The 24,751-nt window shown below is 46.0% G+C and overlaps 55 non-coding genes across 55 annotated transcripts; all 55 read right to left on the minus strand.

The window, feature by feature from the left end:
* Nucleotides 1-134: 134 nt before the first annotated feature.
* Nucleotides 135-216, minus strand: trnal-aag (transfer RNA leucine (anticodon AAG)). Its single transcript has one exon. It is a non-coding gene; the product is annotated as a tRNA-Leu (tRNA).
* Nucleotides 217-452: 236 nt separating this feature from the next.
* LOC144894668 (U5 spliceosomal RNA) lies at nt 453-567 on the minus strand. Its single transcript, XR_013625321.1, has one exon. It is a non-coding gene; the product is annotated as a U5 spliceosomal RNA (small nuclear RNA).
* A 323-nt stretch (nt 568-890) lies between these two features.
* Nucleotides 891-972, minus strand: trnal-uag (transfer RNA leucine (anticodon UAG)). The gene has a single exon. It is a non-coding gene; the product is annotated as a tRNA-Leu (tRNA).
* A 242-nt stretch (nt 973-1,214) lies between these two features.
* Nucleotides 1,215-1,296, minus strand: trnal-aag (transfer RNA leucine (anticodon AAG)). Its single transcript has one exon. It is a non-coding gene; the product is annotated as a tRNA-Leu (tRNA).
* Nucleotides 1,297-1,532: 236 nt separating this feature from the next.
* On the minus strand, nt 1,533-1,647 carry LOC144894669 (U5 spliceosomal RNA). The gene has a single exon (XR_013625322.1). It is a non-coding gene; the product is annotated as a U5 spliceosomal RNA (small nuclear RNA).
* A 323-nt stretch (nt 1,648-1,970) lies between these two features.
* trnal-uag (transfer RNA leucine (anticodon UAG)) lies at nt 1,971-2,052 on the minus strand. Its single transcript has one exon. It is a non-coding gene; the product is annotated as a tRNA-Leu (tRNA).
* Nucleotides 2,053-2,290: 238 nt separating this feature from the next.
* On the minus strand, nt 2,291-2,405 carry LOC144894670 (U5 spliceosomal RNA). Its single transcript, XR_013625323.1, has one exon. It is a non-coding gene; the product is annotated as a U5 spliceosomal RNA (small nuclear RNA).
* Nucleotides 2,406-2,728: 323 nt separating this feature from the next.
* Nucleotides 2,729-2,810, minus strand: trnal-aag (transfer RNA leucine (anticodon AAG)). Its single transcript has one exon. It is a non-coding gene; the product is annotated as a tRNA-Leu (tRNA).
* A 236-nt stretch (nt 2,811-3,046) lies between these two features.
* LOC144894671 (U5 spliceosomal RNA) lies at nt 3,047-3,161 on the minus strand. The gene has a single exon (XR_013625324.1). It is a non-coding gene; the product is annotated as a U5 spliceosomal RNA (small nuclear RNA).
* A 323-nt stretch (nt 3,162-3,484) lies between these two features.
* On the minus strand, nt 3,485-3,566 carry trnal-uag (transfer RNA leucine (anticodon UAG)). The gene has a single exon. It is a non-coding gene; the product is annotated as a tRNA-Leu (tRNA).
* A 242-nt stretch (nt 3,567-3,808) lies between these two features.
* Nucleotides 3,809-3,890, minus strand: trnal-aag (transfer RNA leucine (anticodon AAG)). Its single transcript has one exon. It is a non-coding gene; the product is annotated as a tRNA-Leu (tRNA).
* A 236-nt stretch (nt 3,891-4,126) lies between these two features.
* On the minus strand, nt 4,127-4,241 carry LOC144894672 (U5 spliceosomal RNA). Its single transcript, XR_013625325.1, has one exon. It is a non-coding gene; the product is annotated as a U5 spliceosomal RNA (small nuclear RNA).
* A 323-nt stretch (nt 4,242-4,564) lies between these two features.
* Nucleotides 4,565-4,646, minus strand: trnal-uag (transfer RNA leucine (anticodon UAG)). Its single transcript has one exon. It is a non-coding gene; the product is annotated as a tRNA-Leu (tRNA).
* Nucleotides 4,647-4,884: 238 nt separating this feature from the next.
* On the minus strand, nt 4,885-4,999 carry LOC144894673 (U5 spliceosomal RNA). The gene has a single exon (XR_013625326.1). It is a non-coding gene; the product is annotated as a U5 spliceosomal RNA (small nuclear RNA).
* Nucleotides 5,000-5,322: 323 nt separating this feature from the next.
* Nucleotides 5,323-5,404, minus strand: trnal-aag (transfer RNA leucine (anticodon AAG)). Its single transcript has one exon. It is a non-coding gene; the product is annotated as a tRNA-Leu (tRNA).
* Nucleotides 5,405-5,640: 236 nt separating this feature from the next.
* Nucleotides 5,641-5,755, minus strand: LOC144894674 (U5 spliceosomal RNA). The gene has a single exon (XR_013625327.1). It is a non-coding gene; the product is annotated as a U5 spliceosomal RNA (small nuclear RNA).
* Nucleotides 5,756-6,078: 323 nt separating this feature from the next.
* Nucleotides 6,079-6,160, minus strand: trnal-uag (transfer RNA leucine (anticodon UAG)). Its single transcript has one exon. It is a non-coding gene; the product is annotated as a tRNA-Leu (tRNA).
* Nucleotides 6,161-6,398: 238 nt separating this feature from the next.
* LOC144894675 (U5 spliceosomal RNA) lies at nt 6,399-6,513 on the minus strand. The gene has a single exon (XR_013625328.1). It is a non-coding gene; the product is annotated as a U5 spliceosomal RNA (small nuclear RNA).
* Nucleotides 6,514-6,836: 323 nt separating this feature from the next.
* On the minus strand, nt 6,837-6,918 carry trnal-aag (transfer RNA leucine (anticodon AAG)). The gene has a single exon. It is a non-coding gene; the product is annotated as a tRNA-Leu (tRNA).
* A 236-nt stretch (nt 6,919-7,154) lies between these two features.
* LOC144894677 (U5 spliceosomal RNA) lies at nt 7,155-7,269 on the minus strand. Its single transcript, XR_013625330.1, has one exon. It is a non-coding gene; the product is annotated as a U5 spliceosomal RNA (small nuclear RNA).
* A 323-nt stretch (nt 7,270-7,592) lies between these two features.
* On the minus strand, nt 7,593-7,674 carry trnal-uag (transfer RNA leucine (anticodon UAG)). Its single transcript has one exon. It is a non-coding gene; the product is annotated as a tRNA-Leu (tRNA).
* Nucleotides 7,675-7,916: 242 nt separating this feature from the next.
* trnal-aag (transfer RNA leucine (anticodon AAG)) lies at nt 7,917-7,998 on the minus strand. Its single transcript has one exon. It is a non-coding gene; the product is annotated as a tRNA-Leu (tRNA).
* Nucleotides 7,999-8,234: 236 nt separating this feature from the next.
* Nucleotides 8,235-8,349, minus strand: LOC144894678 (U5 spliceosomal RNA). The gene has a single exon (XR_013625331.1). It is a non-coding gene; the product is annotated as a U5 spliceosomal RNA (small nuclear RNA).
* A 323-nt stretch (nt 8,350-8,672) lies between these two features.
* trnal-uag (transfer RNA leucine (anticodon UAG)) lies at nt 8,673-8,754 on the minus strand. The gene has a single exon. It is a non-coding gene; the product is annotated as a tRNA-Leu (tRNA).
* A 238-nt stretch (nt 8,755-8,992) lies between these two features.
* LOC144894679 (U5 spliceosomal RNA) lies at nt 8,993-9,107 on the minus strand. Its single transcript, XR_013625332.1, has one exon. It is a non-coding gene; the product is annotated as a U5 spliceosomal RNA (small nuclear RNA).
* A 323-nt stretch (nt 9,108-9,430) lies between these two features.
* Nucleotides 9,431-9,512, minus strand: trnal-aag (transfer RNA leucine (anticodon AAG)). The gene has a single exon. It is a non-coding gene; the product is annotated as a tRNA-Leu (tRNA).
* Nucleotides 9,513-9,748: 236 nt separating this feature from the next.
* LOC144894680 (U5 spliceosomal RNA) lies at nt 9,749-9,863 on the minus strand. Its single transcript, XR_013625333.1, has one exon. It is a non-coding gene; the product is annotated as a U5 spliceosomal RNA (small nuclear RNA).
* A 323-nt stretch (nt 9,864-10,186) lies between these two features.
* On the minus strand, nt 10,187-10,268 carry trnal-uag (transfer RNA leucine (anticodon UAG)). Its single transcript has one exon. It is a non-coding gene; the product is annotated as a tRNA-Leu (tRNA).
* A 242-nt stretch (nt 10,269-10,510) lies between these two features.
* trnal-aag (transfer RNA leucine (anticodon AAG)) lies at nt 10,511-10,592 on the minus strand. Its single transcript has one exon. It is a non-coding gene; the product is annotated as a tRNA-Leu (tRNA).
* Nucleotides 10,593-10,828: 236 nt separating this feature from the next.
* LOC144894681 (U5 spliceosomal RNA) lies at nt 10,829-10,943 on the minus strand. The gene has a single exon (XR_013625334.1). It is a non-coding gene; the product is annotated as a U5 spliceosomal RNA (small nuclear RNA).
* A 323-nt stretch (nt 10,944-11,266) lies between these two features.
* trnal-uag (transfer RNA leucine (anticodon UAG)) lies at nt 11,267-11,348 on the minus strand. Its single transcript has one exon. It is a non-coding gene; the product is annotated as a tRNA-Leu (tRNA).
* A 242-nt stretch (nt 11,349-11,590) lies between these two features.
* Nucleotides 11,591-11,672, minus strand: trnal-aag (transfer RNA leucine (anticodon AAG)). The gene has a single exon. It is a non-coding gene; the product is annotated as a tRNA-Leu (tRNA).
* Nucleotides 11,673-11,908: 236 nt separating this feature from the next.
* LOC144894682 (U5 spliceosomal RNA) lies at nt 11,909-12,023 on the minus strand. Its single transcript, XR_013625335.1, has one exon. It is a non-coding gene; the product is annotated as a U5 spliceosomal RNA (small nuclear RNA).
* A 323-nt stretch (nt 12,024-12,346) lies between these two features.
* Nucleotides 12,347-12,428, minus strand: trnal-uag (transfer RNA leucine (anticodon UAG)). The gene has a single exon. It is a non-coding gene; the product is annotated as a tRNA-Leu (tRNA).
* Nucleotides 12,429-12,666: 238 nt separating this feature from the next.
* LOC144894683 (U5 spliceosomal RNA) lies at nt 12,667-12,781 on the minus strand. The gene has a single exon (XR_013625336.1). It is a non-coding gene; the product is annotated as a U5 spliceosomal RNA (small nuclear RNA).
* Nucleotides 12,782-13,104: 323 nt separating this feature from the next.
* trnal-aag (transfer RNA leucine (anticodon AAG)) lies at nt 13,105-13,186 on the minus strand. The gene has a single exon. It is a non-coding gene; the product is annotated as a tRNA-Leu (tRNA).
* A 3,353-nt stretch (nt 13,187-16,539) lies between these two features.
* Nucleotides 16,540-16,654, minus strand: LOC144894684 (U5 spliceosomal RNA). The gene has a single exon (XR_013625337.1). It is a non-coding gene; the product is annotated as a U5 spliceosomal RNA (small nuclear RNA).
* A 312-nt stretch (nt 16,655-16,966) lies between these two features.
* trnal-aag (transfer RNA leucine (anticodon AAG)) lies at nt 16,967-17,050 on the minus strand. Its single transcript has one exon. It is a non-coding gene; the product is annotated as a tRNA-Leu (tRNA).
* Nucleotides 17,051-17,286: 236 nt separating this feature from the next.
* On the minus strand, nt 17,287-17,401 carry LOC144894685 (U5 spliceosomal RNA). Its single transcript, XR_013625338.1, has one exon. It is a non-coding gene; the product is annotated as a U5 spliceosomal RNA (small nuclear RNA).
* A 323-nt stretch (nt 17,402-17,724) lies between these two features.
* trnal-uag (transfer RNA leucine (anticodon UAG)) lies at nt 17,725-17,806 on the minus strand. Its single transcript has one exon. It is a non-coding gene; the product is annotated as a tRNA-Leu (tRNA).
* A 242-nt stretch (nt 17,807-18,048) lies between these two features.
* On the minus strand, nt 18,049-18,130 carry trnal-aag (transfer RNA leucine (anticodon AAG)). Its single transcript has one exon. It is a non-coding gene; the product is annotated as a tRNA-Leu (tRNA).
* A 236-nt stretch (nt 18,131-18,366) lies between these two features.
* Nucleotides 18,367-18,481, minus strand: LOC144894686 (U5 spliceosomal RNA). Its single transcript, XR_013625339.1, has one exon. It is a non-coding gene; the product is annotated as a U5 spliceosomal RNA (small nuclear RNA).
* Nucleotides 18,482-18,804: 323 nt separating this feature from the next.
* trnal-uag (transfer RNA leucine (anticodon UAG)) lies at nt 18,805-18,886 on the minus strand. Its single transcript has one exon. It is a non-coding gene; the product is annotated as a tRNA-Leu (tRNA).
* A 238-nt stretch (nt 18,887-19,124) lies between these two features.
* Nucleotides 19,125-19,239, minus strand: LOC144894688 (U5 spliceosomal RNA). The gene has a single exon (XR_013625341.1). It is a non-coding gene; the product is annotated as a U5 spliceosomal RNA (small nuclear RNA).
* A 323-nt stretch (nt 19,240-19,562) lies between these two features.
* trnal-aag (transfer RNA leucine (anticodon AAG)) lies at nt 19,563-19,644 on the minus strand. Its single transcript has one exon. It is a non-coding gene; the product is annotated as a tRNA-Leu (tRNA).
* Nucleotides 19,645-19,880: 236 nt separating this feature from the next.
* LOC144894689 (U5 spliceosomal RNA) lies at nt 19,881-19,995 on the minus strand. Its single transcript, XR_013625342.1, has one exon. It is a non-coding gene; the product is annotated as a U5 spliceosomal RNA (small nuclear RNA).
* A 323-nt stretch (nt 19,996-20,318) lies between these two features.
* trnal-uag (transfer RNA leucine (anticodon UAG)) lies at nt 20,319-20,400 on the minus strand. The gene has a single exon. It is a non-coding gene; the product is annotated as a tRNA-Leu (tRNA).
* A 242-nt stretch (nt 20,401-20,642) lies between these two features.
* trnal-aag (transfer RNA leucine (anticodon AAG)) lies at nt 20,643-20,724 on the minus strand. The gene has a single exon. It is a non-coding gene; the product is annotated as a tRNA-Leu (tRNA).
* Nucleotides 20,725-20,960: 236 nt separating this feature from the next.
* Nucleotides 20,961-21,075, minus strand: LOC144894690 (U5 spliceosomal RNA). Its single transcript, XR_013625343.1, has one exon. It is a non-coding gene; the product is annotated as a U5 spliceosomal RNA (small nuclear RNA).
* A 323-nt stretch (nt 21,076-21,398) lies between these two features.
* trnal-uag (transfer RNA leucine (anticodon UAG)) lies at nt 21,399-21,480 on the minus strand. Its single transcript has one exon. It is a non-coding gene; the product is annotated as a tRNA-Leu (tRNA).
* Nucleotides 21,481-21,722: 242 nt separating this feature from the next.
* Nucleotides 21,723-21,804, minus strand: trnal-aag (transfer RNA leucine (anticodon AAG)). The gene has a single exon. It is a non-coding gene; the product is annotated as a tRNA-Leu (tRNA).
* Nucleotides 21,805-22,040: 236 nt separating this feature from the next.
* LOC144894691 (U5 spliceosomal RNA) lies at nt 22,041-22,155 on the minus strand. The gene has a single exon (XR_013625344.1). It is a non-coding gene; the product is annotated as a U5 spliceosomal RNA (small nuclear RNA).
* Nucleotides 22,156-22,478: 323 nt separating this feature from the next.
* Nucleotides 22,479-22,560, minus strand: trnal-uag (transfer RNA leucine (anticodon UAG)). Its single transcript has one exon. It is a non-coding gene; the product is annotated as a tRNA-Leu (tRNA).
* A 238-nt stretch (nt 22,561-22,798) lies between these two features.
* On the minus strand, nt 22,799-22,913 carry LOC144894692 (U5 spliceosomal RNA). Its single transcript, XR_013625345.1, has one exon. It is a non-coding gene; the product is annotated as a U5 spliceosomal RNA (small nuclear RNA).
* A 323-nt stretch (nt 22,914-23,236) lies between these two features.
* Nucleotides 23,237-23,318, minus strand: trnal-aag (transfer RNA leucine (anticodon AAG)). Its single transcript has one exon. It is a non-coding gene; the product is annotated as a tRNA-Leu (tRNA).
* Nucleotides 23,319-24,751: the final 1,433 nt, after the last annotated feature.

The following is a 24,751-nucleotide window of genomic DNA, read 5'->3' on the forward strand; positions in this document are numbered from 1 at the left end:
CATTGACAAACACTCTGCTGAGAGCAGAATATCAAAAATTGGCAGTATACTTGTGCTGTTTCAGTCAAACGGCCCCAGTATCATAAGATGCCTAAAGGCAAGGTTGTTGACAAATTATTGCTTTAGACTCTTGGTGGCAGTGGTGGGATTTGAACCCACGCCTCAAATGAGACTGGAGCCTTAATCCAGCGCCTTTGACCACTCGGCCACACTACCTCGGAAACTGGGTTTGACTGGAATCAAAGGACTGCTTCTTACTTTCAAAATTGACAAACACTCTGCTGGCGAGCGAAACGGCACATACGCACGGCTCACAGATGATATCGACATCTTCCATGTGTCCAACAGCTGCTTCTGCCAAATGGGTTGGGTGCCGCAACACCGTTCGACATCAAACTCACAACCATTTGACTGGTAACAAAGAGCTGCTTCTTACTTTGAACATTGACAAACACTCTGCTGAGAGCAGAGTAGCAAAAATTGGCAGTATACTCATGCTGTTCCTCCCCACGGAAATCTTTAGTAAAAGGCGAAAGATTTGTACGATCTGAAGAGAAACATGAGCGCTACCGATATCTCCAGAGACAAAGGGACAGCCATTTGCTGATACCCCTGAAAGTCAAGGTGTCACTGTGAGTCTGACGTGTGGTGAATGTTATAAAACAGACTGAAACCGTAAGGGTCTTCCTGTCTCTCTGGCCGGCTACTACGTCAACCATTATATGCTGTTTGGAAAGGTTGACAACAACAGTGTTTCTGCCTCTTGGGTAGAAAGGGAGCAAACTTTTCCCTACAAAGCCCTGGGGTGGCAAGGTCAGTTGGGTAAAAAATCTTCAGGAAGAGATGCCTAAAGTCAAGGTTGTTGACAAAGTATTGTTTCGGACTCTTGTTGGCAGTGGTGGGATTTGAACCCACGCCTCAAATGAGACTGGAGCCTAAATCCAGCGCCTTTGACCACTCGGCCACACTACCTCTGAAAGGGTATATCCTTTCCCTAACCGTAACCCCAACCCCAACCCCAACCCTAACCACAAACCTAACCCATTTGAGTGGAATCAAAGGGCTGCTTCTTACTTTCAACATTGACAAACACTCTGCTGAGAGCAGAATATCAAAAATTGGCAGTATACTTGTGCTGTTTCAGTCAAACGGCCCCAGTATCATAAGATGCCTAAAGGCAAGGTTGTTGACAAATTATTGCTTTAGACTCTTGGTGGCAGTGGTGGGATTTGAAACCACGCCTCAAATGAGACTGGAGCCTTAATCCAGCGCCTTTGACCACTCGGCCACACTACCTCGGAAACTGGGTTTGACTGGAATCAAAGGACTGCTTCTTACTTTCAAAATTGACAAACACTCTGCTGGCGAGCGAAACGGCACATACGCACGGCTCACAGATGATATCGACATCTTCCATGTGTCCAACAGCTGCTTCTGCCAAATGGGTTGGGTGCCGCAACACCGTTCGACATCAAACTCACAACCATTTGACTGGTAACAAAGAGCTGCTTCTTACTTTGAACATTGACAAACACTCTGCTGAGAGCAGAGTAGCAAAAATTGGCAGTATACTCATGCTGTTCCTCCCCACGGAAATCTTTAGTAAAAGGCGAAAGATTTGTACGATCTGAAGAGAAACATGAGCGCTACCGATATCTCCAGAGACAAAGGGACAGCCATTTGCTGATACCCCTGAAAGTCAAGGTGTCACTGTGAGTCTGACGTGTGGTGAATGTTATAAAACAGACTGAAACCGTAAGGGTCTTCCTGTCTCTCTGGCCGGCTACTACGTCAACCATTATATGCTGTTTGGAAAGGTTGACAACAACAGTGTTTCTGCCTCTTGGGTAGAAAGGGAGCAAACTTTTCCCTACAAAGCCCTGGGGTGGCAAGGTCAGTTGGGTAAAAAATCTTCAGGAAGAGATGCCTAAAGTCAAGGTTGTTGACAAAGTATTGCTTCGGACTCTTGTTGGCAGTGGTGGGATTTGAACCCACGCCTCAAATGAGACTGGAGCCTAAATCCAGCGCCTTTGACCACTCGGCCACACTACCTCTGAAACAGGGCTTGACTGGAATCAAAGGACTGCTTCTTACTTTCAAAATTGACAAACACTCTGCTGGCGAGCGAAACAGCACATACGCACGGCTCACAGATGATATCGACATCTTCCATGTGTCCAACAGCTGCTTCTGCCAAATGGGTTGGGTGCCGCAACACCGTTCCAGACATCAAACTCACAACCATTTGACTGGTATCAAATAGTTGCTTCTTACTTTGAACATTGACAAACACTCTGCTGAGAGCAGAGTAGCAAAAATTGGCAGTATACTCATGCTGTTCCTCCCCACGGAAATCTTTAGTAAAAGGCGAAAGATTTGTACGATCTGAAGAGAAACATGAGCGCTACCGATATCTCCAGAGACAAAGGGACAGCCATTTGCTGATACCCCTAAAAGTCAAGGTGTCACTGTGAGTCTGATGTGTGGTGAATGTTATAAAACAGACTCAAACCGTAAGGGTCTTCCTGTCTCTCTGGCCGGCTACTACGTCAACCATTATATGCTGTTTGGAAAGGTTGACAACAACAGTGTTTCTGCCTCTTGGGTAGAAAGGGAGGAAAGTTTTCCCTACAAAGCCCTGGGGTGGCAAGGTCAGTTGGGTAAAAAATCTTCAGGAAGAGATGCCTAAAGTCAAGGTTGTTGACAAAGTATTACTTTGGACTCTTGGTGGCAGTGGTGGGATTTGAACCCACGCCTCAAATGAGACTGGAGCCTTAATCCAGCGCCTTTGACCACTCGGCCACACTACCTCGGAAACTGGGTTTGACTGGAATCAAAGGACTGCTTCTTACTTTCAAAATTGACAAACACTCTGCTGGCGAGCGAAACGGCACATACGCACGGCTCACAGATGATATCGACATCTTCCATGTGTCCAACAGCTGCTTCTGCCAAATGGGTTGGGTGCCGCAACACCGTTCGACATCAAACTCACAACCATTTGACTGGTAACAAAGAGCTGCTTCTTACTTTGAACATTGACAAACACTCTGCTGAGAGCAGAGTAGCAAAAATTGGCAGTATACTCATGCTGTTCCTCCCCACGGAAATCTTTAGTAAAAGGCGAAAGATTTGTACGATCTGAAGAGAAACATGAGCGCTACCGATATCTCCAGAGACAAAGGGACAGCCATTTGCTGATACCCCTGAAAGTCAAGGTGTCACTGTGAGTCTGACGTGTGGTGAATGTTATAAAACAGACTGAAACCGTAAGGGTCTTCCTGTCTCTCTGGCCGGCTACTACGTCAACCATTATATGCTGTTTGGAAAGGTTGACAACAACAGTGTTTCTGCCTCTTGGGTAGAAAGGGAGCAAACTTTTCCCTACAAAGCCCTGGGGTGGCAAGGTCAGTTGGGTAAAAAATCTTCAGGAAGAGATGCCTAAAGTCAAGGTTGTTGACAAAGTATTGTTTCGGACTCTTGTTGGCAGTGGTGGGATTTGAACCCACGCCTCAAATGAGACTGGAGCCTAAATCCAGCGCCTTTGACCACTCGGCCACACTACCTCTGAAAGGGTATATCCTTTCCCTAACCGTAACCCCAACCCCAACCCCAACCCTAACCACAAACCTAACCCATTTGAGTGGAATCAAAGGGCTGCTTCTTACTTTCAACATTGACAAACACTCTGCTGAGAGCAGAATATCAAAAATTGGCAGTATACTTGTGCTGTTTCAGTCAAACGGCCCCAGTATCATAAGATGCCTAAAGGCAAGGTTGTTGACAAATTATTGCTTTAGACTCTTGGTGGCAGTGGTGGGATTTGAACCCACGCCTCAAATGAGACTGGAGCCTTAATCCAGCGCCTTTGACCACTCGGCCACACTACCTCGGAAACTGGGTTTGACTGGAATCAAAGGACTGCTTCTTACTTTCAAAATTGACAAACACTCTGCTGGCGAGCGAAACGGCACATACGCACGGCTCACAGATGATATCGACATCTTCCATGTGTCCAACAGCTGCTTCTGCCAAATGGGTTGGGTGCCGCAACACCGTTCGACATCAAACTCACAACCATTTGACTGGTAACAAAGAGCTGCTTCTTACTTTGAACATTGACAAACACTCTGCTGAGAGCAGAGTAGCAAAAATTGGCAGTATACTCATGCTGTTCCTCCCCACGGAAATCTTTAGTAAAAGGCGAAAGATTTGTACGATCTGAAGAGAAACATGAGCGCTACCGATATCTCCAGAGACAAAGGGACAGCCATTTGCTGATACCCCTGAAAGTCAAGGTGTCACTGTGAGTCTGACGTGTGGTGAATGTTATAAAACAGACTGAAACCGTAAGGGTCTTCCTGTCTCTCTGGCCGGCTACTACGTCAACCATTATATGCTGTTTGGAAAGGTTGACAACAACAGTGTTTCTGCCTCTTGGGTAGAAAGGGAGCAAACTTTTCCCTACAAAGCCCTGGGGTGGCAAGGTCAGTTGGGTAAAAAATCTTCAGGAAGAGATGCCTAAAGTCAAGGTTGTTGACAAAGTATTGCTTCGGACTCTTGTTGGCAGTGGTGGGATTTGAACCCACGCCTCAAATGAGACTGGAGCCTAAATCCAGCGCCTTTGACCACTCGGCCACACTACCTCTGAAACAGGGCTTGACTGGAATCAAAGGACTGCTTCTTACTTTCAAAATTGACAAACACTCTGCTGGCGAGCAAAACAGCACATACGCACGGCTCACAGATGATATCGACATCTTCCATGTGTCCAACAGCTGCTTCTGCCAAATGGGTTGGGTGCCGCAACACCGTTCCAGACATCAAACTCACAACCATTTGACTGGTATCAAATAGTTGCTTCTTACTTTGAACATTGACAAACACTCTGCTGAGAGCAGAGTAGCAAAAATTGGCAGTATACTCATGCTGTTCCTCCCCACGGAAATCTTTAGTAAAAGGCGAAAGATTTGTACGATCTGAAGAGAAACATGAGCGCTACCGATATCTCCAGAGACAAAGGGACAGCCATTTGCTGATACCCCTAAAAGTCAAGGTGTCACTGTGAGTCTGATGTGTGGTGAATGTTATAAAACAGACTCAAACCGTAAGGGTCTTCCTGTCTCTCTGGCCGGCTACTACGTCAACCATTATATGCTGTTTGGAAAGGTTGACAACAACAGTGTTTCTGCCTCTTGGGTAGAAAGGGAGGAAAGTTTTCCCTACAAAGCCCTGGGGTGGCAAGGTCAGTTGGGTAAAAAATCTTCAGGAAGAGATGCCTAAAGTCAAGGTTGTTGACAAAGTATTACTTTGGACTCTTGGTGGCAGTGGTGGGATTTGAACCCACGCCTCAAATGAGACTGGAGCCTTAATCCAGCGCCTTTGACCACTCGGCCACACTACCTCGGAAACTGGGTTTGACTGGAATCAAAGGACTGCTTCTTACTTTCAAAATTGACAAACACTCTGCTGGCGAGCGAAACGGCACATACGCACGGCTCACAGATGATATCGACATCTTCCATGTGTCCAACAGCTGCTTCTGCCAAATGGGTGGGGTGCCGCAACACCGTTCGACATCAAACTCACAACCATTTGACTGGTAACAAAGAGCTGCTTCTTACTTTGAACATTGACAAACACTCTGCTGAGAGCAGAGTAGCAAAAATTGGCAGTATACTCATGCTGTTCCTCCCCACGGAAATCTTTAGTAAAAGGCGAAAGATTTGTACGATCTGAAGAGAAACATGAGCGCTACCAATATCTCCAGAGACAAAGGGACAGCCATTTGCTGATACCCCTGAAAGTCAAGGTGTCACTGTGAGTCTGACGTGTGGTGAATGTTATAAAACAGACTGAAACCGTAAGGGTCTTCCTGTCTCTCTGGCCGGCTACTACGTCAACCATTATATGCTGTTTGGAAAGGTTGACAACAACAGTGTTTCTGCCTCTTGGGTAGAAAGGGAGCAAACTTTTCCCTACAAAGCCCTGGGGTGGCAAGGTCAGTTGGGTAAAAAATCTTCAGGAAGAGATGCCTAAAGTCAAGGTTGTTGACAAAGTATTGCTTCGGACTCTTGTTGGCAGTGGTGGGATTTGAACCCACGCCTCAAATGAGACTGGAGCCTAAATCCAGCGCCTTTGACCACTCGGCCACACTACCTCTGAAACAGGGCTTGACTGGAATCAAAGGACTGCTTCTTACTTTCAAAATTGACAAACACTCTGCTGGCGAGCGAAACAGCACATACGCACGGCTCACAGATGATATCGACATCTTCCATGTGTCCAACAGCTGCTTCTGCCAAATGGGTTGGGTGCCGCAACACCGTTCCAGACATCAAACTCACAACCATTTGACTGGTATCAAATAGTTGCTTCTTACTTTGAACATTGACAAACACTCTGCTGAGAGCAGAGTAGCAAAAATTGGCAGTATACTCATGCTGTTCCTCCCCACGGAAATCTTTAGTAAAAGGCGAAAGATTTGTACGATCTGAAGAGAAACATGAGCGCTACCGATATCTCCAGAGACAAAGGGACAGCCATTTGCTGATACCCCTAAAAGTCAAGGTGTCACTGTGAGTCTGATGTGTGGTGAATGTTATAAAACAGACTCAAACCGTAAGGGTCTTCCTGTCTCTCTGGCCGGCTACTACGTCAACCATTATATGCTGTTTGGAAAGGTTGACAACAACAGTGTTTCTGCCTCTTGGGTAGAAAGGGAGGAAAGTTTTCCCTACAAAGCCCTGGGGTGGCAAGGTCAGTTGGGTAAAAAATCTTCAGGAAGAGATGCCTAAAGTCAAGGTTGTTGACAAAGTATTACTTTGGACTCTTGGTGGCAGTGGTGGGATTTGAACCCACGCCTCAAATGAGACTGGAGCCTTAATCCAGCGCCTTTGACCACTCGGCCACACTACCTCGGAAACTGGGTTTGACTGGAATCAAAGGACTGCTTCTTACTTTCAAAATTGACAAACACTCTGCTGGCGAGCGAAACGGCACATACGCACGGCTCACAGATGATATCGACATCTTCCATGTGTCCAACAGCTGCTTCTGCCAAATGGGTTGGGTGCCGCAACACCGTTCGACATCAAACTCACAACCATTTGACTGGTAACAAAGAGCTGCTTCTTACTTTGAACATTGACAAACACTCTGCTGAGAGCAGAGTAGCAAAAATTGGCAGTATACTCATGCTGTTCCTCCCCACGGAAATCTTTAGTAAAAGGCGAAAGATTTGTACGATCTGAAGAGAAACATGAGCGCTACCGATATCTCCAGAGACAAAGGGACAGCCATTTGCTGATACCCCTGAAAGTCAAGGTGTCACTGTGAGTCTGACGTGTGGTGAATGTTATAAAACAGACTGAAACCGTAAGGGTCTTCCTGTCTCTCTGGCCGGCTACTACGTCAACCATTATATGCTGTTTGGAAAGGTTGACAACAACAGTGTTTCTGCCTCTTGGGTAGAAAGGGAGCAAACTTTTCCCTACAAAGCCCTGGGGTGGCAAGGTCAGTTGGGTAAAAAATCTTCAGGAAGAGATGCCTAAAGTCAAGGTTGTTGACAAAGTATTGTTTCGGACTCTTGTTGGCAGTGGTGGGATTTGAACCCACGCCTCAAATGAGACTGGAGCCTAAATCCAGCGCCTTTGACCACTCGGCCACACTACCTCTGAAAGGGTATATCCTTTCCCTAACCGTAACCCCAACCCCAACCCCAACCCTAACCACAAACCTAACCCATTTGAGTGGAATCAAAGGGCTGCTTCTTACTTTCAACATTGACAAACACTCTGCTGAGAGCAGAATATCAAAAATTGGCAGTATACTTGTGCTGTTTCAGTCAAACGGCCCCAGTATCATAAGATGCCTAAAGGCAAGGTTGTTGACAAATTATTGCTTTAGACTCTTGGTGGCAGTGGTGGGATTTGAACCCACGCCTCAAATGAGACTGGAGCCTTAATCCAGCGCCTTTGACCACTCGGCCACACTACCTCGGAAACTGGGTTTGACTGGAATCAAAGGACTGCTTCTTACTTTCAAAATTGACAAACACTCTGCTGGCGAGCGAAACGGCACATACGCACGGCTCACAGATGATATCGACATCTTCCATGTGTCCAACAGCTGCTTCTGCCAAATGGGTTGGGTGCCGCAACACCGTTCGACATCAAACTCACAACCATTTGACTGGTAACAAAGAGCTGCTTCTTACTTTGAACATTGACAAACACTCTGCTGAGAGCAGAGTAGCAAAAATTGGCAGTATACTCATGCTGTTCCTCCCCACGGAAATCTTTAGTAAAAGGCGAAAGATTTGTACGATCTGAAGAGAAACATGAGCGCTACCGATATCTCCAGAGACAAAGGGACAGCCATTTGCTGATACCCCTGAAAGTCAAGGTGTCACTGTGAGTCTGACGTGTGGTGAATGTTATAAAACAGACTGAAACCGTAAGGGTCTTCCTGTCTCTCTGGCCGGCTACTACGTCAACCATTATATGCTGTTTGGAAAGGTTGACAACAACAGTGTTTCTGCCTCTTGGGTAGAAAGGGAGCAAACTTTTCCCTACAAAGCCCTGGGGTGGCAAGGTCAGTTGGGTAAAAAATCTTCAGGAAGAGATGCCTAAAGTCAAGGTTGTTGACAAAGTATTGCTTCGGACTCTTGTTGGCAGTGGTGGGATTTGAACCCACGCCTCAAATGAGACTGGAGCCTAAATCCAGCGCCTTTGACCACTCGGCCACACTACCTCTGAAACAGGGCTTGACTGGAATCAAAGGACTGCTTCTTACTTTCAAAATTGACAAACACTCTGCTGGCGAGCAAAACAGCACATACGCACGGCTCACAGATGATATCGACATCTTCCATGTGTCCAACAGCTGCTTCTGCCAAATGGGTTGGGTGCCGCAACACCGTTCCAGACATCAAACTCACAACCATTTGACTGGTATCAAATAGTTGCTTCTTACTTTGAACATTGACAAACACTCTGCTGAGAGCAGAGTAGCAAAAATTGGCAGTATACTCATGCTGTTCCTCCCCACGGAAATCTTTAGTAAAAGGCGAAAGATTTGTACGATCTGAAGAGAAACATGAGCGCTACCGATATCTCCAGAGACAAAGGGACAGCCATTTGCTGATACCCCTAAAAGTCAAGGTGTCACTGTGAGTCTGATGTGTGGTGAATGTTATAAAACAGACTCAAACCGTAAGGGTCTTCCTGTCTCTCTGGCCGGCTACTACGTCAACCATTATATGCTGTTTGGAAAGGTTGACAACAACAGTGTTTCTGCCTCTTGGGTAGAAAGGGAGGAAAGTTTTCCCTACAAAGCCCTGGGGTGGCAAGGTCAGTTGGGTAAAAAATCTTCAGGAAGAGATGCCTAAAGTCAAGGTTGTTGACAAAGTATTACTTTGGACTCTTGGTGGCAGTGGTGGGATTTGAACCCACGCCTCAAATGAGACTGGAGCCTTAATCCAGCGCCTTTGACCACTCGGCCACACTACCTCGGAAACTGGGTTTGACTGGAATCAAAGGACTGCTTCTTACTTTCAAAATTGACAAACACTCTGCTGGCGAGCGAAACGGCACATACGCACGGCTCACAGATGATATCGACATCTTCCATGTGTCCAACAGCTGCTTCTGCCAAATGGGTGGGGTGCCGCAACACCGTTCGACATCAAACTCACAACCATTTGACTGGTAACAAAGAGCTGCTTCTTACTTTGAACATTGACAAACACTCTGCTGAGAGCAGAGTAGCAAAAATTGGCAGTATACTCATGCTGTTCCTCCCCACGGAAATCTTTAGTAAAAGGCGAAAGATTTGTACGATCTGAAGAGAAACATGAGCGCTACCGATATCTCCAGAGACAAAGGGACAGCCATTTGCTGATACCCCTGAAAGTCAAGGTGTCACTGTGAGTCTGACGTGTGGTGAATGTTATAAAACAGACTGAAACCGTAAGGGTCTTCCTGTCTCTCTGGCCGGCTACTACGTCAACCATTATATGCTGTTTGGAAAGGTTGACAACAACAGTGTTTCTGCCTCTTGGGTAGAAAGGGAGCAAACTTTTCCCTACAAAGCCCTGGGGTGGCAAGGTCAGTTGGGTAAAAAATCTTCAGGAAGAGATGCCTAAAGTCAAGGTTGTTGACAAAGTATTGTTTCGGACTCTTGTTGGCAGTGGTGGGATTTGAACCCACGCCTCAAATGAGACTGGAGCCTAAATCCAGCGCCTTTGACCACTCGGCCACACTACCTCTGAAAGGGTATATCCTTTCCCTAACCGTAACCCCAACCCCAACCCCAACCCTAACCACAAACCTAACCCATTTGAGTGGAATCAAAGGGCTGCTTCTTACTTTCAACATTGACAAACACTCTGCTGAGAGCAGAATATCAAAAATTGGCAGTATACTTGTGCTGTTTCAGTCAAACGGCCCCAGTATCATAAGATGCCTAAAGGCAAGGTTGTTGACAAATTATTGCTTTAGACTCTTGGTGGCAGTGGTGGGATTTGAACCCACGCCTCAAATGAGACTGGAGCCTTAATCCAGCGCCTTTGACCACTCGGCCACACTACCTCGGAAACTGGGTTTGACTGGAATCAAAGGACTGCTTCTTACTTTCAAAATTGACAAACACTCTGCTGGCGAGCGAAACGGCACATACGCACGGCTCACAGATGATATCGACATCTTCCATGTGTCCAACAGCTGCTTCTGCCAAATGGGTTGGGTGCCGCAACACCGTTCGACATCAAACTCACAACCATTTGACTGGTAACAAAGAGCTGCTTCTTACTTTGAACATTGACAAACACTCTGCTGAGAGCAGAGTAGCAAAAATTGGCAGTATACTCATGCTGTTCCTCCCCACGGAAATCTTTAGTAAAAGGCGAAAGATTTGTACGATCTGAAGAGAAACATGAGCGCTACCGATATCTCCAGAGACAAAGGGACAGCCATTTGCTGATACCCCTGAAAGTCAAGGTGTCACTGTGAGTCTGACGTGTGGTGAATGTTATAAAACAGACTGAAACCGTAAGGGTCTTCCTGTCTCTCTGGCCGGCTACTACGTCAACCATTATATGCTGTTTGGAAAGGTTGACAACAACAGTGTTTCTGCCTCTTGGGTAGAAAGGGAGCAAACTTTTCCCTACAAAGCCCTGGGGTGGCAAGGTCAGTTGGGTAAAAAATCTTCAGGAAGAGATGCCTAAAGTCAAGGTTGTTGACAAAGTATTGTTTCGGACTCTTGTTGGCAGTGGTGGGATTTGAACCCACGCCTCAAATGAGACTGGAGCCTAAATCCAGCGCCTTTGACCACTCGGCCACACTACCTCTGAAAGGGTATATCCTTTCCCTAACCGTAACCCCAACCCCAACCCCAACCCTAACCACAAACCTAACCCATTTGAGTGGAATCAAAGGGCTGCTTCTTACTTTCAACATTGACAAACACTCTGCTGAGAGCAGAATATCAAAAATTGGCAGTATACTTGTGCTGTTTCAGTCAAACGGCCCCAGTATCATAAGATGCCTAAAGGCAAGGTTGTTGACAAATTATTGCTTTAGACTCTTGGTGGCAGTGGTGGGATTTGAACCCACGCCTCAAATGAGACTGGAGCCTTAATCCAGCGCCTTTGACCACTCGGCCACACTACCTCGGAAACTGGGTTTGACTGGAATCAAAGGACTGCTTCTTACTTTCAAAATTGACAAACACTCTGCTGGCGAGCGAAACGGCACATACGCACGGCTCACAGATGATATCGACATCTTCCATGTGTCCAACAGCTGCTTCTGCCAAATGGGTTGGGTGCCGCAACACCGTTCGACATCAAACTCACAACCATTTGACTGGTAACAAAGAGCTGCTTCTTACTTTGAACATTGACAAACACTCTGCTGAGAGCAGAGTAGCAAAAATTGGCAGTATACTCATGCTGTTCCTCCCCACGGAAATCTTTAGTAAAAGGCGAAAGATTTGTACGATCTGAAGAGAAACATGAGCGCTACCGATATCTCCAGAGACAAAGGGACAGCCATTTGCTGATACCCCTGAAAGTCAAGGTGTCACTGTGAGTCTGACGTGTGGTGAATGTTATAAAACAGACTGAAACCGTAAGGGTCTTCCTGTCTCTCTGGCCGGCTACTACGTCAACCATTATATGCTGTTTGGAAAGGTTGACAACAACAGTGTTTCTGCCTCTTGGGTAGAAAGGGAGCAAACTTTTCCCTACAAAGCCCTGGGGTGGCAAGGTCAGTTGGGTAAAAAATCTTCAGGAAGAGATGCCTAAAGTCAAGGTTGTTGACAAAGTATTGCTTCGGACTCTTGTTGGCAGTGGTGGGATTTGAACCCACGCCTCAAATGAGACTGGAGCCTAAATCCAGCGCCTTTGACCACTCGGCCACACTACCTCTGAAACAGGGCTTGACTGGAATCAAAGGACTGCTTCTTACTTTCAAAATTGACAAACACTCTGCTGGCGAGCGAAACAGCACATACGCACGGCTCACAGATGATATCGACATCTTCCATGTGTCCAACAGCTGCTTCTGCCAAATGGGTTGGGTGCCGCAACACCGTTCCAGACATCAAACTCACAACCATTTGACTGGTATCAAATAGTTGCTTCTTACTTTGAACATTGACAAACACTCTGCTGAGAGCAGAGTAGCAAAAATTGGCAGTATACTCATGCTGTTCCTCCCCACGGAAATCTTTAGTAAAAGGCGAAAGATTTGTACGATCTGAAGAGAAACATGAGCGCTACCGATAGCGCCAGAGACAAAGGGACACCCATTTGCTGATACCCCTGAAAGTCAAGGTGTCACTGTGAGTCTGATGTGTGGTGAATGTTATAAAACAGACTCAAACCGTAAGGGTCTTCCTGTCTCTCTGGCCAGCTACTACGTCAACCATTATATGTTGTTTGGAAAGGTTGACAACAACAGTGTTTCTGCCTCTTGGGTAGAAAGGGAGCAAACTTTTCCCTACAAAGCCCTGGGGTGGCAAGGTCAGTTGGGTAAAAAATCTTCAGGAAGAGATGCCTAAAGTCAAGGTTGTTGACAAAGTATTGTTTTGGACTCTTGTTGGCAGTGGTGGGATTTGAACCCACCCCTCAAAAGAGACTGGAGCCTTAATTCAGTGCCCTTGACCACTCGGCCACACTACCTTTGTAAGGTGGTTTTACTGGAATCAAAATTGCTTCAAAATTGACAAACACTCTGCTGGCGAGCAAAACGGCACATACACACGGCTCGCGGATGATATCGACATTCCATGTGTCCAACAGCCGCTTCTGCCAAATGGGTTGGGCCCCGCAACACAGTTCCAGACATCAAACTCGCAACCATTTGACTGGAATCAAAGGACTGCTTCTTACTTTCATTATTGACAAACACTCTGGGATGTACAGGCACATGCAAGCCGGTGGCTTCAACAACAAACCTTGAGCAAAAGTCGAAACTGTCGTACAGTTAATCAAACTGTCAAGTGGATGAGCCGCTGCAAAGCGGCACTGAATGACATAACATCACAATGGCATACTCTTTGGATTCAAGCACCTTCTGGCATAACGGGATCCACAACAATCATGTCAGCTGTGGATGCACCATGGGCAAGTGACAAAAGGAGGTACGTGGGTCAGAAATCAGCTGCCAAAGTTTCAGGCACTTTGACCAGCTCAGCCACAGCGCCAGCCGAGCAAGTCACCCTGGCAATGCTGCCTTTACTCTTCTAGACATTAACTGTTTGCAACGTTGAGTCGACGCCATAAGTCATGTGTCATCAGGTCAGCAGGGGGGGAAATCCCATATATATTTGGCACCGATACAAAGGGTTTGCCAATTTGGGAAGAATGCGAGGGCTCTCCAAAAGAGTCCAAAACAAGTGTCACACGAGGTTCTAGAAATGGTCCCTGGGACTGACACAAATAACTAGGCTTTTAATCTGGACTAATATAACATAATAACCACATGGGAAACACAGAGTGCCCATAACGCAGAGTGTTTGAATGCCTTTTAAAAAAGTGGGTTCTGGTCAGAACAGCAGAGCGGTTGAAGGCACTGCATTCAGGTTGCAGTCTCTAATGAGGTGTGGTTTTGAATCCCACTTCTGACAGCTTCTTGCATCTTGAAGTGGCGTCACCCTTCATTCCAAATTGGCCCAGGGTGCTCCTCCTGGGCAGTAAACCAGGGGTGTTTTTCAACATGATGGCTGCTGAAAAGTGTACAAAGTCGACCTCTTGCGTTTCTCCTGAAAACAGTCTTTGTACTTCAAAATGACCTCTGATGAAAAATACTGGTTATTTGTACTATTTGTCTTTCTCTGGAGCAGGGTTTCTATCCTTTTTCTCCCTCAGGGTTTTGGGAAGTTTTTCTCCCGCTCCTTCTCCAAATATTTGCTTTGCAATTTGATGATTAAGAAATGATTGGCAGGGAATTGTGAAATAAATTTCAGACTTATCACTATTATATTATGAAACTAACAATTGTACTAAGAATCCAATATATCATGTGGCTAAACCATTGTATTGTCAGGACAAAATTCACGAGCACCTGACCACTTCCCTGTTAAATAAATGTGTTGCATCCAGAAAGCCACTCAACCAAACTTAAGTTACACATTTTAAGGGAATGAACCTTGTTCGAGCCATGACCCCAACTGAAACAGGAAAAGTAGGGGCCCAGACTTGTAATCAGCAGCTTTTAACAAGGAACTGAAACAGGATGCAAACTGAACTGTCCCAACTGTAACTAACCCTATCTATGATGTAATCACAAACTGTTTCACCCCTTGTCTCATGATTTACTTGCTACTTGACTCAATGAGGACAGCAAAGTTTCGACAGTTTGGAGGAGGGAGCATGGAAGACGATCTTGGCTGGTATGGGTTTTGTTCTCTTTGCAACTGATAATACTCGTCTTGGTGATCTTCACAAGATTTCCCTGACAATGATATACACCGTTGTGTATTATGAGCTCCTTCCCCCTGCCTCCGCATCTGGGATCCAGACCCGACTGAGAACATGACAAGAACATTTGAATTCCACTTTAAAGTGTGTTATTGTGAGCAATGAGGGATTGTGTTCACATACATCACATTGTTTAAGGCAAATGTCATTTTATCAGTCTCATTTCAGCATACTTAAAATGTATCGAACTCTACGTCTGAACGAACGTTTTAGGCGCCAGATTATTTTTAAAAGAAAATATTCAGTTTTGATAATAGTATTTGAAATGGTTGTATGTTGGAAATGGTTAGAGATGAAGGCATACTGTAAATGAAAAAAGTTAGTAATGGGTGTATAGTCACTCCCCTAATGTGCATACTTGTCTCAGAAATGGTCAGGCCCCTGACCATTCCATTGTGGACCGCATGCTTCAGTGTAGCGGCACTTGACTCTCATTAAACTGCTTAAGAGTTAGGAAGTGAGTGATAAGAACATTCATTTCATTCATTCATTTTCTTCCGCTTTTTCCTCATGAGGGTCGCGAGGGTGCTGGAGCCTATCCCAGCTGTCTTCGGGCGAGAGGCGGGGTACACCTCGGACTGGTGGCCAGCCAACCACAAGTCACATATAGACAAACAACCATTCACACTCACACCTATGGACAATTTGGAGTCGCCAATTAACCTAGCCTGTTTTTGGAATGTGGGAGGAAACCGGAGTACCCGGAGAAAATGCACGGGGAGAACATGCAAACTCCACACAGAGATGGCCGAGGGTGGAATTGAACCCTGGTCTTCTAGCTTTGAGGTCTGCGCGCTAACCACTAGACCACCGTGCCGCCGTGATAAGAACATCCAATACATTTTTCTCTCGATCTTCCTGTGTATTTACATACAAACACAAGTGCGCCTAATTAAGCTGTTTTTGTGATGTTCGGAGTCTGCCTGAACACATCTGGAGTTCTTGTACTGAGAATGTGAACAAAAGGAAGAAAGGAGTAGAGATGTGGGATGAAGATGCATACACTATATAGTGTATATCTAATTGTACTGCGGTGTGTGTTCAGGTCACAACGAAGTTCTAAAACAGTGTCAGCCTCCGTGCGACTGTGAGGACGCTCCACTTTGCTCCACTGTGCTATTACGACAGACAGATTTCCAGTACCTGCACTGGCCACACAGCCCCACAGCATGATGTGACCAATATCAAATGTTACTGTGGGTAGCAAGTGTTTGTCTTGGAATGCTGTGTTCTTGTTCTCCATGCATACCACCACTTATGTCCAAATAACTCAACTAATAACTAATAACTCAAAGCAAGCACTCATCTCCTGAAGGCAAGATGATTGCTTGACTGGAATCAAAGGACTGCTTCTTACTTTCAAAATTGACAAACACTCTGCTGGCGAGCGAAACGGCACATACGCACGGCTCACAGATGATATCGACATCTTCCATGTGTCCAACAGCTGCTTCTGCCAAATGGGTTGGGTGCCGCAACACCGTTCCAGACATCAAACTCACAACCATTTGACTGGTATCAAATAGTTGCTTCTTACTTTGAACATTGACAAACACTCTGCTGAGAGCAGAGTAGCAAAAATTGGCAGTATACTCATGCTGTTCCTCCCCACGGAAATCTTTAGTAAAAGGCGAAAGATTTGTACGATCTGAAGAGAAACATGAGCGCTACCGATATCTCCAGAGACAAAGGGACAGCCATTTGCTGATACCCCTAAAAGTCAAGGTGTCACTGTGAGTCTGATGTGTGGTGAATGTTATAAAACAGACTCAAACCGTAAGGGTCTTCCTGTCTCTCTGGCCGGCTACTACGTCAACCATTATATGCTGTTTGGAAAGGTTGACAACAACAGTGTTTCTGCCTCTTGGGTAGAAAGGGAGCAAAGTTTTCCCTACAAAGCCCTGGGGTGGCAAGGTCAGTTGGGTAAAAAATCTTCAGGAAGAGATGCCTAAAGTCAAGGTTGTTGACAAAGTATTACTTTGGACTCTTGGTGGGATTTGAACCCACGCCTCAAATGAGACTGGAGCCTTAATCCAGCGCCTTTGACCACTCGGCCACACTACCTCGGAAACTGGGTTTGACTGGAATCAAAGGACTGCTTCTTACTTTCAAAATTGACAAACACTCTGCTGGCGAGCGAAACGGCACATACGCACGGCTCACAGATGATATCGACATCTTCCATGTGTCCAACAGCTGCTTCTGCCAAATGGGTTGGGTGCCGCAACACCGTTCGACATCAAACTCACAACCATTTGACTGGTAACAAAGAGCTGCTTCTTACTTTGAACATTGACAAACACTCTGCTGAGAGCAGAGTAGCAAAAATTGGCAGTATACTCATGCTGTTCCTCCCCACGGAAATCTTTAGTAAAAGGCGAAAGATTTGTACGATCTGAAGAGAAACATGAGCGCTACCGATATCTCCAGAGACAAAGGGACAGCCATTTGCTGATACCCCTAAAAGTCAAGGTGTCACTGTGAGTCTGACGTGTGGTGAATGTTATAAAACAGACTGAAACCGTAAGGGTCTTCCTGTCTCTCTGGCCGGCTACTACGTCAACCATTATATGCTGTTTGGAAAGGTTGACAACAACAGTGTTTCTGCCTCTTGGGTAGAAAGGGAGCAAACTTTTCCCTACAAAGCCCTGGGGTGGCAAGGTCAGTTGGGTAAAAAATCTTCAGGAAGAGATGCCTAAAGTCAAGGTTGTTGACAAAGTATTGTTTCGGACTCTTGTTGGCAGTGGTGGGATTTGAACCCACGCCTCAAATGAGACTGGAGCCTAAATCCAGCGCCTTTGACCACTCGGCCACACTACCTCTGAAAGGGTATATCCTTTCCCTAACCGTAACCCCAACCCCAACCCCAACCCTAACCACAAACCTAACCCATTTGAGTGGAATCAAAGGGCTGCTTCTTACTTTCAACATTGACAAACACTCTGCTGAGAGCAGAATATCAAAAATTGGCAGTATACTTGTGCTGTTTCAGTCAAACGGCCCCAGTATCATAAGATGCCTAAAGGCAAGGTTGTTGACAAATTATTGCTTTAGACTCTTGGTGGCAGTGGTGGGATTTGAACTCACGCCTCAAATGAGACTGGAGCCTTAATCCAGCGCCTTTGACCACTCGGCCACACTACCTCGGAAACTGGGTTTGACTGGAATCAAAGGACTGCTTCTTACTTTCAAAATTGACAAACACTCTGCTGGCGAGCGAAACGGCACATACGCACGGCTCACAGATGATATCGACATCTTCCATGTGTCCAACAGCTGCTTCTGCCAAATGGGTTGGGTGCCGCAACACCGTTCGACATCAAACTCACAACCATTTGACTGGTAACAAAGAGCTGCTTCTTACTTTGAACATTGACAAACACTCTGCTGAGAGCAGAGTAGCAAAAATTGGCAGTATACTCATGCTGTTCCTCCCCACGGAAATCTTTAGTAAAAGGCGAAAGATTTGTACGATCTGAAGAGAAACATGAGCGCTACCGATATCTCCAGAGACAAAGGGACAGCCATTTGCTGATACCCCTGAAAGTCAAGGTGTCACTGTGAGTCTGACGTGTGGTGAATGTTATAAAACAGACTGAAACCGTAAGGGTCTTCCTGTCTCTCTGGCCGGCTACTACGTCAACCATTATATGCTGTTTGGAAAGGTTGACAACAACAGTGTTTCTGCCTCTTGGGTAGAAAGGGAGCAAACTTTTCCCTACAAAGCCCTGGGGTGGCAAGGTCAGTTGGGTAAAAAATCTTCAGGAAGAGATGCCTAAAGTCAAGGTTGTTGACAAAGTATTGCTTTGGACTCTTGTTGGCAGTGGTGGGATTTGAACCCACGGCTCAAATGAGACTGGAGCCTAAATCCAGCGCCTTTGACCACTCGGCCACACTACCTCTGAAACAGGGCTTGACTGGAATCAAAGGACTGCTTCTTACTTTCAAAATTGACAAACACTCTGCTGGCGAGCGAAACGGCACATACGCACGGCTCACAGATGATATCGACATCTTCCATGTGTCCAACAGCTGCTTCTGCCAAATGGGTTGGGTGCCGCAACACCGTTCCAGACATCAAACTCACAACCATTTGACTGGTATCAAATAGTTGCTTCTTACTTTGAACATTGACAAACACTCTGCTGAGAGCAGAGTAGCAAAAATTGGCAGTATACTCATGCTGTTCCTCCCCACGGAAATCTTTAGTAAAAGGCGAAAGATTTGTACGATCTGAAGAGAAACATGAGCGCTACCGATATCTCCAGAGACAAAGGGACAGCCATTTGCTGATACCCCTAAAAGTCAAGGTGTCACTGTGAGTCTGATGTGTGGTGAATGTTATAAAACAGACTCAAACCGTAAGGGTCTTCCTGTCTCTCTGGCCGGCTACTACGTCAACCATTATATGCTGTTTGGAAAGGTTGACAACAACAGTGTTTCTGCCTCTTGGGTAGAAAGGGAGGAAAGTTTTCCCTACAAAGCCCTGGGGTGGCAAGGTCAGTTGGGTAAAAAATCTTCAGGAAGAGATGCCTAAAGTCAAGGTTGTTGACAAAGTATTACTTTGGACTCTTGGTGGCAGTGGTGGGATTTGAACCCACGCCTCAAATGAGACTGGAGCCTTAATCCAGCGCCTTTGACCACTCGGCCACACTACCTCGGAAACTGGGTTTGACTGGAATCAAAGGACTGCTTCTTACTTTCAAAATTGACAAACACTCTGCTGGCGAGCGAAACGGCACATACGCACGGCTCACAGATGATATCGACATCTTCCATGTGTCCAACAGCTGCTTCTGCCAAATGGGTGGGGTGCCGCAACACCGTTCGACATCAAACTCACAACCATTTGACTGGTAACAAAGAGCTGCTTCTTACTTTGAACATTGACAAACACTCTGCTGAGAGCAGAGTAGCAAAAATTGGCAGTATACTCATGCTGTTCCTCCCCACGGAAATCTTTAGTAAAAGGCGAAAGATTTGTACGATCTGAAGAGAAACATGAGCGCTACCGATATCTCCAGAGACAAAGGGACAGCCATTTGCTGATACCCCTGAAAGTCAAGGTGTCACTGTGAGTCTGACGTGTGGTGAATGTTATAAAACAGACTGAAACCGTAAGGGTCTTCCTGTCTCTCTGGCCGGCTACTACGTCAACCATTATATGCTGTTTGGAAAGGTTGACAACAACAGTGTTTCTGCCTCTTGGGTAGAAAGGGAGCAAACTTTTCCCTACAAAGCCCTGGGGTGGCAAGGTCAGTTGGGTAAAAAATCTTCAGGAAGAGATGCCTAAAGTCAAGGTTGTTGACAAAGTATTGTTTCGGACTCTTGTTGGCAGTGGTGGGATTTGAACCCACGCCTCAAATGAGACTGGAGCCTAAATCCAGCGCCTTTGACCACTCGGCCACACTACCTCTGAAAGGGTATATCCTTTCCCTAACCGTAACCCCAACCCCAACCCCAACCCTAACCACAAACCTAACCCATTTGAGTGGAATCAAAGGGCTGCTTCTTACTTTCAACATTGACAAACACTCTGCTGAGAGCAGAATATCAAAAATTGGCAGTATACTTGTGCTGTTTCAGTCAAACGGCCCCAGTATCATAAGATGCCTAAAGGCAAGGTTGTTGACAAATTATTGCTTTAGACTCTTGGTGGCAGTGGTGGGATTTGAACCCACGCCTCAAATGAGACTGGAGCCTTAATCCAGCGCCTTTGACCACTCGGCCACACTACCTCGGAAACTGGGTTTGACTGGAATCAAAGGACTGCTTCTTACTTTCAAAATTGACAAACACTCTGCTGGCGAGCGAAACGGCACATACGCACGGCTCACAGATGATATCGACATCTTCCATGTGTCCAACAGCTGCTTCTGCCAAATGGGTTGGGTGCCGCAACACCGTTCGACATCAAACTCACAACCATTTGACTGGTAACAAAGAGCTGCTTCTTACTTTGAACATTGACAAACACTCTGCTGAGAGCAGAGTAGCAAAAATTGGCAGTATACTCATGCTGTTCCTCCCCACGGAAATCTTTAGTAAAAGGCGAAAGATTTGTACGATCTGAAGAGAAACATGAGCGCTACCGATATCTCCAGAGACAAAGGGACAGCCATTTGCTGATACCCCTGAAAGTCAAGGTGTCACTGTGAGTCTGACGTGTGGTGAATGTTATAAAACAGACTGAAACCGTAAGGGTCTTCCTGTCTCTCTGGCCGGCTACTACGTCAACCATTATATGCTGTTTGGAAAGGTTGACAACAACAGTGTTTCTGCCTCTTGGGTAGAAAGGGAGCAAACTTTTCCCTACAAAGCCCTGGGGTGGCAAGGTCAGTTGGGTAAAAAATCTTCAGGAAGAGATGCCTAAAGTCAAGGTTGTTGACAAAGTATTGTTTCGGACTCTTGTTGGCAGTGGTGGGATTTGAACCCACGCCTCAAATGAGACTGGAGCCTAAATCCAGCGCCTTTGACCACTCGGCCACACTACCTCTGAAAGGGTATATCCTTTCCCTAACCGTAACCCCAACCCCAACCCCAACCCTAACCACAAACCTAACCCATTTGAGTGGAATCAAAGGGCTGCTTCTTACTTTCAACATTGACAAACACTCTGCTGAGAGCAGAATATCAAAAATTGGCAGTATACTTGTGCTGTTTCAGTCAAACGGCCCCAGTATCATAAGATGCCTAAAGGCAAGGTTGTTGACAAATTATTGCTTTAGACTCTTGGTGGCAGTGGTGGGATTTGAACCCACGCCTCAAATGAGACTGGAGCCTTAATCCAGCGCCTTTGACCACTCGGCCACACTACCTCGGAAACTGGGTTTGACTGGAATCAAAGGACTGCTTCTTACTTTCAAAATTGACAAACACTCTGCTGGCGAGCGAAACGGCACATACGCACGGCTCACAGATGATATCGACATCTTCCATGTGTCCAACAGCTGCTTCTGCCAAATGGGTTGGGTGCCGCAACACCGTTCGACATCAAACTCACAACCATTTGACTGGTAACAAAGAGCTGCTTCTTACTTTGAACATTGACAAACACTCTGCTGAGAGCAGAGTAGCAAAAATTGGCAGTATACTCATGCTGTTCCTCCCCACGGAAATCTTTAGTAAAAGGCGAAAGATTTGTACGATCTGAAGAGAAACATGAGCGCTACCGATATCTCCAGAGACAAAGGGACAGCCATTTGCTGATACCCCTGAAAGTCAAGGTGTCACTGTGAGTCTGACGTGTGGTGAATGTTATAAAACAGACTGAAACCGTAAGGGTCTTCCTGTCTCTCTGGCCGGCTACTACGTCAACCATTATATGCTGTTTGGAAAGGTTGACAACAACAGTGTTTCTGCCTCTTGGGTAGAAAGGGAGCAAACTTTTCCCTACAAAGCCCTGGGGTGGCAAGGTCAGTTGGGTAAAAAATCTTCAGGAAGAGATGCCTAAAGTCAAGGTTGTTGACAAAGTATTGCTTCGGACTCTTGTTGGCAGTGGTGGGATTTGAACCCACGCCTCAAATGAGACTGGAGCCTAAATCCAGCGCCTTTGACCACTCGGCCACACTACCTCTGAAACAGGGCTTGACTGGAATCAAAGGACTGCTTCTTACTTTCAAAATTGACAAACACTCTGCTGGCGAGCGAAACAGCACATACGCACGGCTCACAGATGATATCGACATCTTCCATGTGTCCAACAGCTGCTTCTGCCAAATGGGTTGGGTGCCGCAACACCGTTCCAGACATCAAACTCACAACCATTTGACTGGTATCAAATAGTTGCTTCTTACTTTGAACATTGACAAACACTCTGCTGAGAGCAGAGTAGCAAAAATTGGCAGTATACTCATGCTGTTCCTCCCCACGGAAATCTTTAGTAAAAGGCGAAAGATTTGTACGATCTGAAGAGAAACATGAGCGCTACCGATAGCGCCAGAGACAAAGGGACACCCATTTGCTGATACCCCTGAAAGTCAAGGTGTCACTGTGAGTCTGATGTGTGGTGAATGTTATAAAACAGACTCAAACCGTAAGGGTCTTCCTGTCTCTCTGGCCAGCTACTACGTCAACCATTATATGTTGTTTGGAAAGGTTGACAACAACAGTGTTTCTGCCTCTTGGGTAGAAAGGGAGCAAACTTTTCCCTACAAAGCCCTGGGGTGGCAAGGTCAGTTGGGTAAAAAATCTTCAGGAAGAGATGCCTAAAGTCAAGGTTGTTGACAAAGTATTGTTTTGGACTCTTGTTGGCAGTGGTGGGATTTGAACCCACCCCTCAAAAGAGACTGGAGCCTTAATTCAGTGCCCTTGACCACTCGGCCACACTACCTTTGTAAGGTGGTTTTACTGGAATCAAAATTGCTTCAAAATTGACAAACACTCTGCTGGCGAGCAAAACGGCACATACACACGGCTCGCGGATGATATCGACATTCCATGTGTCCAACAGCCGCTTCTGCCAAATGGGTTGGGCCCCGCAACACAGTTCCAGACATCAAACTCGCAACCATTTGACTGGAATCAAAGGACTGCTTCTTACTTTCATTATTGACAAACACTCTGGGATGTACAGGCACATGCAAGCCGGTGGCTTCAACAACAAACCTTGAGCAAAAGTTGAAACTGTCGTACAGTTAATCAAACTGTCAAGTGGATGAGCCGCTGCAAAGCGGCACTGAATGACATAACATCACAATGGCATACTCTTTGGATTCAAGCACCTTCTGGCATAACGGGATCCACAACAATCATGTCAGCTGTGGATGCACCATGGGCAAGTGACAAAAGGAGGTACGTGGGTCAGAAATCAGCTGCCAAAGTTTCAGGCACTTTGACCAGCTCAGCCACAGCGCCAGCCGAGCAAGTCACCCTGGCAATGCTGCCTTTACTCTTCTAGACATTAACTGTTTGCAACGTTGAGTCGACGCCATAAGTCATGTGTCATCAGGTCAGCAGGGGGGGAAATCCCATATATATTTGGCACCGATACAAAGGGTTTGCCAATTTGGGAAGAATGCGAGGGCTCTCCAAAAGAGTCCAAAACAAGTGTCACACGAGGTTCTAGAAATGGTCCCTGGGACTGACACAAATAACTAGGCTTTTAATCTGGACTAATATAACATAATAACCACATGGGAAACACAGAGTGCCCATAACGCAGAGTGTTTGAATGCCTTTTAAAAAAGTGGGTTCTGGTCAGAACAGCAGAGCGGTTGAAGGCACTGCATTCAGGTTGCAGTCTCTAATGAGGTGTGGTTTTGAATCCCACTTCTGACAGCTTCTTGCATCTTGAAGTGGCGTCACCCTTCATTCCAAATTGGCCCAGGGTGCTCCTCCTGGGCAGTAAACCAGGGGTGTTTTTCAACATGATGGCTGCTGAAAAGTGTACAAAGTCGACCTCTTGCGTTTCTCCTGAAAACAGTCTTTGTACTTCAAAATGACCTCTGATGAAAAATACTGGTTATTTGTACTATTTGTCTTTCTCTGGAGCAGGGTTTCTATCCTTTTTCTCCCTCAGGGTTTTGGGAAGTTTTTCTCCCGCTCCTTCTCCAAATATTTGCTTTGCAATGTGATGATTAAGAAATGATTGGCAGGGAATTGTGAAATAAATTTCAGACTTATCACTATTATATTATGAAACTAACAATTGTACTAAGAATCCAATATATCATGTGGCTAAACCATTGTATTGTCAGGACAAAATTCACGAGCACCTGACCACTTCCCTGTTAAATAAATGTGTTGCATCCAGAAAGCCACTCA

The sequence above is a fragment of the Doryrhamphus excisus genome, linkage group LG22, assembly GCF_037039965.1.
Source record: "Doryrhamphus excisus strain RoL-2023G ecotype Guam linkage group LG22, RoL_Dexc_Guam_v1.1, whole genome shotgun sequence".
In the NCBI taxonomy this organism is placed as follows: Eukaryota; Metazoa; Chordata; class Actinopteri; order Syngnathiformes; family Syngnathidae; genus Doryrhamphus; species Doryrhamphus excisus.